The sequence below is a fragment of the Heteronotia binoei genome, chromosome 6 (genome assembly GCF_032191835.1).
Source record: "Heteronotia binoei isolate CCM8104 ecotype False Entrance Well chromosome 6, APGP_CSIRO_Hbin_v1, whole genome shotgun sequence".
Lineage (NCBI taxonomy): Eukaryota > Metazoa > Chordata > Lepidosauria > Squamata > Gekkonidae > Heteronotia > Heteronotia binoei.
Window position 1 is genome coordinate 104,550,487 of NC_083228.1, and position 11,649 is coordinate 104,562,135.

The following is an 11,649-nucleotide window of genomic DNA, read 5'->3' on the forward strand; positions in this document are numbered from 1 at the left end:
GCTGGATGGCAGGCTCAATAAAGAGGGAAGCTGGGTGTGTGAGCAGTCCTGCCACAGGGTGGTCTCAAACCCACAGGTCCAGCATAATGAGGTGGGGGAGTAGCTCGCTAAGCCAAGCTGCCTCCACTGTGTTTTGAGGCGGCTTACAGCGGGGGTGGGGTTGGTCCTGGCTGACAGTGTCGGCATGATCGCCTCCTCTTGGCCCCCTTAGGAGCGAGCTCGGTGGGGTCACGCAGGGGCCACAAGCAGGGGGTGGCGAGGGCCGCCATGGGGGCTTCTGGATATGCAAATGAGATAAACCAGTGGACTTGAAGGTGTGCCTGCTCAGCCCAGGGAGCACGTGGGGAGGTGTGAGTGGTGGCTATCATCCCCATTGGCCACTGTTTGCCAAAGAATGGCTTTAGCCCTTTTTACACACCTTGACAACTGTGTATTGGGTGCATTGTGGGATCCCAAACTTTCTTGATGTGCTTGGCTGGTGGGCTTTCACATTATGAACATATGAAGCTGCCTTATACTGAATCAGGCCCTTGGTCCATCAAAGTCAGTATCGTCTACTCAGACTGGCAGTGGCTCTCCAGTTTCTCAAGCTGAGGTTTTTCATGCCTATTTGCCCGGACCTTTTTTAGTTGGAGATGCCGGGGATTGAACCTGGGACCTTCTGCTTACCAAGCAGATGCTCTACCACTGAGCCACCATCCCTCCCCATGTGAATGAAACACCAGTGCAAATGTCTGCAAAGGGCTTTAGTCCTGCCCTAAAATATATGAATCAAGGTGACACTTTTCACATTTTGAGAAATATGCTTCCTATTTCTTGCTGTGTTTTAATATATTATTTATGGGAATGGTGGAGTTATTGTCAAATTTGAATTGCAACAGTTCCATATTAAGTTAAACGTAGACTCCTTGAACAAATCCCTGAGACGTTGGAATGACTCCTTTGGCCCTGTCAAGAAGGAAGTCTGGCGTCTCATCGCTGAGGGCTCGACCTATGAGGAGGCGGTGGCCTGGGCCCTGACCGGCTCTGAGGCAATCATTGGACTCCTCATCCGCCCGGTGGCTGTAGCTGGCCACAGCATTGAGGTGATCCGCGGTAGGTTGGCACCTCCCCCCTAGCCACTGTGGGACTGCCAGATTCTGATGGCAACACCCTTTCCCCCCCCAGGTGACTCCCAGGAATCGTTGTGGGCTGCCACGAGCTCCACTGTGGACTCTGAGGCGTGAGGCCGCTCTAGCGAGACAGCCAAGGACTAGAGCTGGCTGCCCAGCACCTGCAGCACGGGAGGTCGTCAAGTCCAGCGGTCCCCGCCACCCCCAGGATGATTGGATAGCTGTCAGGAGATGCCAAATCAGGGGGAGGACACATCGAGTGAGGTCATGGATGCCGCGGTGGGTGACCTCAGCTTGTCCACAGATGATGACCAGCCTGAACCCCTCAAGGTGCAACATCCAGGATGCTGCGCCCACCCGACGGGACCGGCCACCTCACGGCTCCACCCCTCGGGCAGCCACCTCTGCCCACCGTGGCTCGAGGCTGCTTCCTGTGAGAGGGCCTCTGCAGCCCGGCGCTATAATAAATCTTATTTCTGCACATTACATTGAGTCCTTATTCAAGGGGAATCTGGGGGTGGGGGGGGAGACAAATTCTGCACCACTTCAAAGACGCCTTGCGCCCCTCGTGGGTGTCCGATTCTCAGCAGGAGGCCACGAGCCACCGCGGCAACCACCGCCGGCACCTTTGGTGCATTGGTGCCTGCAGCGGGTGGCTTACTGTGTCCTGGCAGGGGCCCCCCGCAGCATCGGGGATGCCATCCGGCCATGCAGCCAATGGGAGGGACAGGGGCTTGGCTTCGCCTCTTTGGCGTGTAGGCTGTTCCATGGAGCTAGCAGTAAGTGCTGACTGGATGCTTCCCCAAGGATTACACAGCCACCCTATGGGGCTAGGTGTGTGCATGAAGGGGGTGGGGTATACGGGCAGCCTATCGCCGGGGAGCGCTCTCTCCGCCACCGAGTGTCACATGGGCTGGCTCCCCGGCTGCCGCCAGCCAATCCCTGGCCTTCCTGTGGCAGCGCCCCCTCCTGCCCTCGCGCAGCTCTGGGAGCCCACGCTCCAGCGTATTTTACACATCTACAGGTGGTGGCTGGGGCTTGGCCGCGCTGTGCTCCAGCGCCTGAAACCCCTTTGTAAGCCAACGAGCAGCACCGTAGATCCGCTCGTATCCAAGCGGCCAGCCGCCACGTATATCTGGATTGGGCTGTGAGTAACCTAAAATCTAAATACATTTTAGAAAGCCTATTCTCATTTTAGCTGTCAAAATGTTTACTACAATAATGATTGTCATTTACCTATTTTGGGTGTAAGAACTCTGAAAAATGTAAAGATGACTATGCATATTTTTAATTATTTTAAATATGTATACATTTCTTTTCAATTATATTTCATTATGCATTTAACTATTTATCTGAATTAAATATAATAAACAATTTTAATTATCATAGTATTTTGCCTTTGCAGTTTTATTTGCTGACCCTGGAATAGAAGAATATACGTAAATGAGCTAAACATTTATCTGAATGTTCATAATTAGGGCCCTGTTCCCACTTGCTCTGCCTGACAACTTCATAGCTCACTGTATTTGCAATATAATTTCATACAGGCTCGGCCCCTATGTCCTCCATGGGCTATTGCCAAAAGCAACATTAGGTTCTATTTTTCTATGATAAGTATTTCCAGTACATTTTTGTGTGCCAACAGATAACAATTCTTAAAAGAAAATTAATTAGAACACCTAAATGTAAAAATTGTACTGCATTTGGATTTCACTTAATTTTATTAAGAACCCAGCAAATTGTACCTACATAATTCCCTCAAGCAATTTTTGGACACAAATATATGACATTTTGATGCAGGCCTACAACTCATCAGCTTTAGTTCCTCACAGAATAAGAAGCAATTGCTAGAAGTCTCCCCGACTCCCCACTGTCAATACATTGGCAGTTATTTCTTTGCAAATTTTGCAACACGCAGTCTAAAACTTCTGACGCTATCTTGTGAGGCATGGTACACTCATCCTATACTATGAGTCTATATTCTTGTAAAATTTTAGCTTTTGCTATATTACAAGTTGGTTGGTCAGCGGTTGACATAACGGTAGTTGAAGCTGTAGGAAAATGTGTATGCCTTAATCACTTGTTTCCTTTACAAACCATTCAATCAACCTGCTGCCTTTACCCTCTGTGTAGCAATGGCTAAGGCTTCACCTCAGCTTACTTGGAAGTCTTTGATCTTGGAGAAGACTGTCAAAACAGATGCCCAGAAAAGTTCCAGTGGTTACCAGAAAACCATTAAGGAAGTACACCAGCACAGAAAAAGGAGTGGTTTTATAAGTGTAGCTCAGAGAAGTTTAGCAAACTGCCTTCCTTTGAAAAGGACAGAGCTGGATTAACGATTAGGCCAAGTAGGCACTGGCCTATGGGCCCCTATGCCTTTAGAGGTCCCAGGTCAGCTTTTCCCCACATTTCCCCCCTTGCTTGCAGCCCTCCCAGCCTGCATGCACAGCCAGCAACTGAGCTGCTCTTTGCCCAGTTTTCCTGGTGTGGCTGCTGCTGGCATTGTCGCCAAGTTTGCTTCTCTTCCGCAACTTAGTAAAAGGGGCTTTTAAGAAGCTGCCTGCAGGCTGCAGTGGGGTCCATGGGCAATGGGGTGGGTACTCAGACTCAGAGATAATTTGCAAGCCCCCCCCCTCAGGTTTCAATTGCCTAGGGACCTCCAGAGGGTTTAATCTGGCACTGGTAAAAGAGGGTATGTACTCCACTCTCCCTGTCTGTGCTGCCTCCACTGCTTCTAGTGAGTGAATTGTGGCTTTCTGAGGATGTTCTGGAGATACTCTGGGTCAAGGTGTTCCAATTCACTTCATTTTTGGGACATCAACTCTCTTTGGTGCCAGTTTGGTGTAGTGGTTAAGTGTGCGGACTCTTATCTGGGAGAACCGGGTTTGATTCCCCACTCCTCCACTTGCACCTGCTGGAATGGCCTTGGGTCAGCCATAGCTCTGGCAGAGGTTGTCCTTGAAAAGGCAGCTGCTGTGAGAGCCCTCTCCAGCCCCACCCACCTCACAGGGTGTCTGTTGTGGGGGAGGAAGGTAAAGGAGATTGTGAGCCGCTCTGAGACTCTTCGGAGTGGAGGGCGGGATATAAATCCAATATCATCTTCTTCTTTATCACCCTGGAGTCACTTGCCAGTTTTGAGACTCCTAGCTTTATTTTCTGCTGAGTTATGCATACTATAAATGGATGGATGCACATGTACATCCTTTTATTATTACATTCAATAGACTCACTGCATTTATTGATATTAAAAGAAAACCATTATTTTGGCTTGGCGTATTCATCTGATCATAAGCAGATACTGTCATTATAGTAAAAAGATGGTTGGTGTGTGTAGCTTCTGTTCTTTCCTACAATAGCCTATGACTGATATAATTAATGCCACAGATTAATCTTTTCTACACATCTTAACACATTTTAATTTTGTCATTAAGTCCTACCTTTTCTTTATCTCCATGCCTTTCTAGTATAATGCCATAATGGAAGTCATTCAAGTGTATATGTGAATTAGCCTGGAAAAGCACAACAAAAACTCTTTGGGCATCTTATATACTAATAGCCAACCCAGCCAAATCTTAGGATATGTTAATCCAGTTACTAGAGCTCTGAACGGAAAGGACATCTTTCTACAAACTTGAAAAAGGTCCCAGATTTTCAGAAAAAATGTAAAATATAACAAAGTACATTGTTTTTTTTGTTTTAAATAAAAATGGTAAAAGTAGTGCCTGAAACTTTAAAAACCAGATTCCCTCAGTGGGTGTTATTAGGTAACCACAGTATCACAGGTGTGGCTCAATCAGTAAAAGGCAGAAGTGCACATGCGCACAAAAGCTTACACCCAGAAGTAAACTTTAAAGGTGTCACTGGACTCAAACCTTGTTACATTTATACCAACTTTTTCTATATAATTTTGTATCTTCAGATATAAGCATCTATGGAAAAACAGCTATACATATATTATTGCAATAAATTCTTACACAGTTGTGTGCATTGGTTTGTTTTAACTGGCCCTGTGCTTATACTGACTTGGGAGTACTGGGTAGTTTAGTGTAAATTAGAATTAGAAAAAGAACATAAATAATTTTCTTATCATCAAGAGCAGCCCATGACATTTTGGTGCCTAAGGTAAAAAAAAAATCCAAAAAGCACCCTACATACAAATAGAATAAATAATTGACAATTTGCTACCATTTAATAGTTTTCCAAAATCTGCTGCCTGAGGCAGGCCACCTCATCCTACCCAATGGAAAATGTCTGCTTATCACAACTGAACTACCATAAGATTGCTCAAGTTTAGTAAAATCTTCATAGTAACTTTTTCTGTTTGTTGTTATGAGAATTACTTCTACCAGTGTAGCAGCCATATTGCTACTTCTTTAAGCAAATGCTCAAATATTCAGATCTAGATCCTTCTTCTCAATTATTCTAGCAGCAGGAAATGCTTTATTTACGTTTCTCTTAAGAGTTACAGCAGAGCTAGATTATAATTTTCTCTTTCTTTGTTTCTCAAATTAAAGAAGTGTGAGTGCCATTAAACTACTTATTTCAATAACAGATTTTGAGATCAAAACCATGGGTACTTAACTGAACAATCCTAAACATTGCAGTCTTCTAAACCCATAAATTTAGGATGTAATTTTGTTTAAGACTACACTGTTAAAACAGGGATAGTATCAGATTATAGCGTAGAGCAGACAGTTTATTTAGAATCCTACTCAGATCTGTTCAGTAAGGCTTACTGTCAGAAAAGTAAGGCTCACACTGCTTGGAACCTGTAAACTTAAAAATGAAGAATATAGACTGATTTATGTACATAGGTCACTTGATACCTTGCTATTGATCGTATAAATTTCGCTTTCTGAAATATATGATATTGGAGCTGAGCAGGTAATAATGAAAGCTCTTATTGAAGTGTGATTTTCATTGGTTGCTCCACAAGCACAAGCCATTGTTTGATGTTGCCATCAACTATGCAGTTGATGAGTAACCCTAATAATAAAATCTACCAGTAAAGAATGCTAGAGATGCTGGTATTTGTTTTCTATGATACCTCCAGCAAATGGAAATATAAAAGTAACATGCAGTAAAGGTAAAAATAAAAATAAGACTGAGCCCTCTCCATAGCTAAAAGCTTATAAAGGTGACACTAGGCTACTGCAGTACCAGAAAATGGCAGAAGTTAACTTTTGACTTTTCATAATGTCAGAGGAAGTTACAAGGGTACCACACTGCTACCGCTGAAAAGTAAAAGCTTTCTGATGAGATGGCCAGGTATTTAACAATGAATGCTATGGATCTGCACTCTACAAGTGCTCTGTGTTTACAGCATCTTTTGATAAAACAGAACACAATACTCACTGCAAGGTACCTAAGGTTGCCTATCAAAAGCAGAGCTTGGTAGGCTCAAGAGAGTAAGACAAAAAATGGAGATAACTATAAAGGCAATCCAGTGAATTCCCCTGCATCAAAGTTAAACTTCCACTGTGTATCACTGGACACATCTGTGCATGACAAACACCAGCCTTCCTGTTTGCATCCATATATGTGATAAAAAGGCCTTTTGACATAAGCCAATCAAAAGTGAGCATGCACATCATGATAAAATGAACCACTCATATCGGCTAGCCTTTTTTTTATAGTAAACTATTTATCATTAACAACTTTATAGTTTTTTAAAGAAACTACAATTTTTCTATATATCCATTTTCCAACAAGACTAGAGTCAATAGTTTACATTTTACATACTTAAAAATATATCATATGTTCATATACGGAGTATTTCTTCTTGAGTCAAGTACGTAATTACTGGAAACCATTGTTCTATTACCTTTTTCTCATATGTTTGTGGTGACAACTTTAAAGTGGAATAAGCTAGTTTGCAAAGTATAAAATAATTCCAGTTCCTAATCTTCCAGTTATAAACTGATGGCATTTTTCTATCTTTCCATTTGTTAGCTAACTTAGATTTTGCAACAGACAATAGTATAGAGAGTATAGTATAGCACAGAGATCTTTTTTGTGTGTCGTTCTCGGAACATTTCCAATTGTCCAATAAGACTGCTTCTGGATTGAATGGTATGTTTGTTTGTAATAGTAAGTTTATGATTACTACTATTTGAGCCCAATATTGCTGAACTATGGGGCATGACCACAAAGAGTATATGTATGTAGCAACCTGACCACACTGTTTTAAATATTATGGGGAAGTTGCTGTCTTAAATCAATATAAAACTGAGGAGGTTAAGTACCGAGTTAACAATTTTATAGACTGGAATTTAACTGACAAAAAAATTGATGTTAAACTAGGTGATCATATTAGCTATCTAACAAAAGAACAAAGTAGGAGTCAAGGTGCAACTTTAAGACCAACAAAGTTTTATTCAGAATGTAAGCTTTCGTGTGTGCATGCACACTTCTTCAGACGAGGAATCAGGTACTGTGAGCAGACTTACATATAGCTGGTAGGCAGTGGTTTAGAATGCAAAATGGTACAAATATAAAATCCAATGACAGAATAGTAAAATTAACAAACTGAGCAAACCTTTGATCTCATGCTATCCAGATCAAAGGTTTGCTCAATTTGATAATTTTACTATTGTCATTGGATTTCAAATTTGTACCATTTTGCATTCTAAACCACTGCCTACCAGCTATATGTAGCTCTGCTCATTGTACCTGATTCCTTGTCTGAAGAAGTGTGCATGAACACACGAAAGCTTATATTCTGAATAAAACTTTGTTGGTCTTAAAGGTGAAGCTTGACTCCTACTTTGTTCTACTGCTTCAGACCACCATGGCTGCCCACTTGGATATAGCTAACAAAAAACCACAAAAACAAAACAGTGAGATGGCAAACCACCTCCTATGATTTGAGGATAACTGCTGGATCCAGACATTGTTGCTATAAAGAGTACTTCTTCATTGGAAAGGCTCTTCACAAATACCTGAATTTATGCACTTTATTATATCTTGCTTTTATACCTATACTGTCAATTGTCTTCAAAAGCTGCTCACATCAGTTGGCACAGAGGATTCTAATGTTCAGTGTACTAAAATGTTGCGTACTAAAACCCTAGTGAAGAATGCAGGAAAAAACTTGTTTCAAACTTATAATTTTGATGTGTATAGGGAGAAGCTACCTCCTCTTCTCACTGACGCTAAGCAAAATGTTAGTTTCAAACGTTTCTGAAACATATTGTTACTTCCTCCAATGTCCAGTAGATGGTTCTACTGTACCTTTTAATCAGAAGGGGACAGCAGAGAGATAGGCTTAAACAGACCGATCCACTCAGCCCCTTCACACTGTTTTAAACCAACCCTCAATATCCTACTAGAGAAAGAGTTACTTCAATCCTCAGCCATGTTTTCAGGAATACTAATTTCAGCAACTGAAAAGTAGCTACATTCTGTAGAGGAAAAAACCTAATTTGTATGGTACTAGGAAGCAACAAATACAGTAAAGATAAAATAGTTTACTAGCCATTCAGTAGGTAATCTGCACAGATTACTTATATAGAAACAGTATTTTTACTTATCTATATTCATTACCAGAGAAAAATGCCACATCTACAAACTAAATTCCAAGGAAAGTATGCAAAAACATATTTTTGCATTTCAAATTCACTGTAACATATGGCACAGTTCATGCAATTTAATAAAAACGTATCTGGTATTTTGGATTTAAATTAACAATGAAAAAAATTAATTTTTTAAAGTTCAACCTATATAACACATTTTTAAACATCAGACGTGGCTTTCATTGCAAACGTGTGGTTTGTACTAGAATTCCACATTTAAGTTCCTCCTAATGAAATATCAAATAGATTCCAAAGCAATTTCAAAACACATAGTTCAAAACCGCAAGCATTAAAGGTCAGTCAGAAAGGCTTTGATTCTGTACAATACAGGTGTAACCGTAATCAATATAACTACTGTCAGGATCCCTGTCTCTGCAGCAAAGGTAGTTTTCAGTGAACTGGATTTAATTTTACCAGAACTACTAATTTTTAAGATTCAATATAGAGAAAGTGTTTGCTTTAGTAGACTTTTTAACTGCTAAGCTTAAAAGAATTTTAAAATGATGATCACGGCACTGATTTCCTGTTACACAAAGTGAATACAAAACTATGTATCTTGGTTTCTTGACAGTCTTGTAGTTTGCTCATTTGGCATTAAATGGTTAGTTGAGGTCCCTAACCTTAAAGTTTTGATAGACTTAAGGTTGAAACCAGTGCTCCACCTAGGGCAGCCTGTGAGGACCATAAAACGTAGTAAAAGAATCTGGCACATATGTGAGAATTCTGCAATTCAGAAAAAAATTCCTTTGGTACTTTATGCACATTACTGAGTGAATACCGTTCTACTTTATATAAATTTCCTCTCTGTTAACTAACCCTCCCACAATATACAGTCTTAAAGATTTTGTACAGAACTTTTGATGAACTCCACAAAATGATGACCAGACTGGCATGCAGCCTCTTTTCATTTCACAAGCGCTCCACAGCCTTTTACAGTCATAGCTGACGTCTCCTAATTCTGGCAAATAAGGAAGAATTCTTTTTTCTACTATTGAAATTCTTTTGCTTAGTGTTACATGTATAAATATTTTAATAAATATTTCTATATAAAAATCATATGCAAGTGTTAGTGTTTCCAACTAAAGCTTCCTATGGACAGCCAGGAAAATGTGTGCACAGCCTGCCTCTAACCTTGCCCTCAAAGACTATTTTATGCAAAGTAAAGCTAGGAGGACCTAAAGAATCTCTTGCTGAGGGTGAAAGAGGCTTGACATTCAACATCAAAAATACTAAGATCATGGATCCGGCCCCATCACTCCTTGGCAAACAGAAGGGGAAGACTTGGAAATAGTGACAGACTTCACATTTCTGGGATCCAAGATCACTGCAGATGGTGAGCCATCTGGAGAGCCAGTTTGGTGTAGTGGTTAAGTGTGCGGACTCTTTATCTGGGAGAACCGGGTTTGATTCCCCACTCCTCCACTTGCACCTGCTAGCATGGCCTTGGGTCAGCCATAGCTCTGGCAGAGGTTGTCCTTGAAAGGGCAGCTGCTGTGAGAGCCCTCTCCAGCCCCACCCACCTCACAGGGTGTCTGTTGTGGGGGAGGAATGTAAAGGAGATTGTGAGCCGCTCTGAGACTCTTCGGAGTGGAGGGCGGGATATAAATCCAATATCTTCTATCTTCTTCTTCTATGGTGACTGTAGCCATGAAATTAAAAGACGTCTGCTCCTCGGGAGGCCAGCTCTGGCGAACCTAGACAGTATAATAAAAAGTAGAGACATCACCCTGCCAACAAAAGTCTGTATAGTCAAAGCAATGGTGTTCCTAGTAGTAATGTGTGGTTGTGAGAGTTGGACCATAAGGAAGGCTGAGCGCAGAATAGATGCTTTCGAGCTGTGGTGCTGGAAAAGACTCTTGAGAGTCCCTTGGACTGCAAGATCAAATCAGTCAGTCCTAAGGGAAATCAACCCTGACTGTTCCCTGGAAGGTCAGATGCTGAAGCTAAAGCTCAAATACTCTGGCCATCAAATGAGAAGGGAGCACTCACTGGAAAAGATCCTGATGCTGGGAAAGATAGAAGGCAAAAGAAGGGGACGGCAAAAGATGAGATGGCTGGATAGCATTACTGATGTAACTAACACAAATTTGAGCAGACTTCAGAGGATGATGGAAGACAGGAGGGCCTGGCGTGACTTGGTCAATGGGGTCGCAAAGAATTGGACTCGACTGTGCGACTGAACAACAGACGTTAAGATGGTCAAATACTCCTGAACTTAGGAGTTCTAATGGCCATTTAGTATGTTCTCAAACACCATTTGACAATGCACTTTCAGAAAGCCATAGGTAGGGCTTTTTTTTGAGCAGGAACACAGTTCTGGCTGCCTTGGCATCAGGGAGTGTGGCTTATTATGCAAATTAGTCCCCTGCTAGGCTTTTTCTACACAAAAGCCCTGTGTGAAACAATGGTGACATCAGGGGATGTGGCCTAATATGCAGATGAGTTCCTGCTGGGCTTTTCCTACAAAAAAGCCCTGGCAATAGGCATGTTCTGCCAAACACATAAAGATATCTTTCAAATGTTACAGATTTCCTAAAGAAAAAAAACACTTCTGTGGCGGGAATCAAATCACATCAAGGCCCTTGCAAACCATGGTTTTCCATTACAAGTGCTGGGAAAAGCTGCCCAAGCAGTGCTGCACCACTTGATGCTGCCGGTGACCTAGGCTGGGAAGAGTTGGAGGAGCTGCATGCTGTAACCTGCTGGGTTCACAGGACAGAGCACGCTATGCATCTAGTATGTCAAAAGGCTGCAAAATATCTTACACAAACCTGTTTTTCCATTCCCTGCTTCTATGATAATTACACCATTCAGATTAAACATGCTATTCCCACCACTTGTGAAAATGTGCTCAGGATGTTGAACACACTGCTGTAAGGCAGTCAGCCCTCTCAAAATGCTTCTATGTAACGGATGTAGAAGTCATTATTTATTATGTTCAATTTGCTATGCCACGCTTCCCT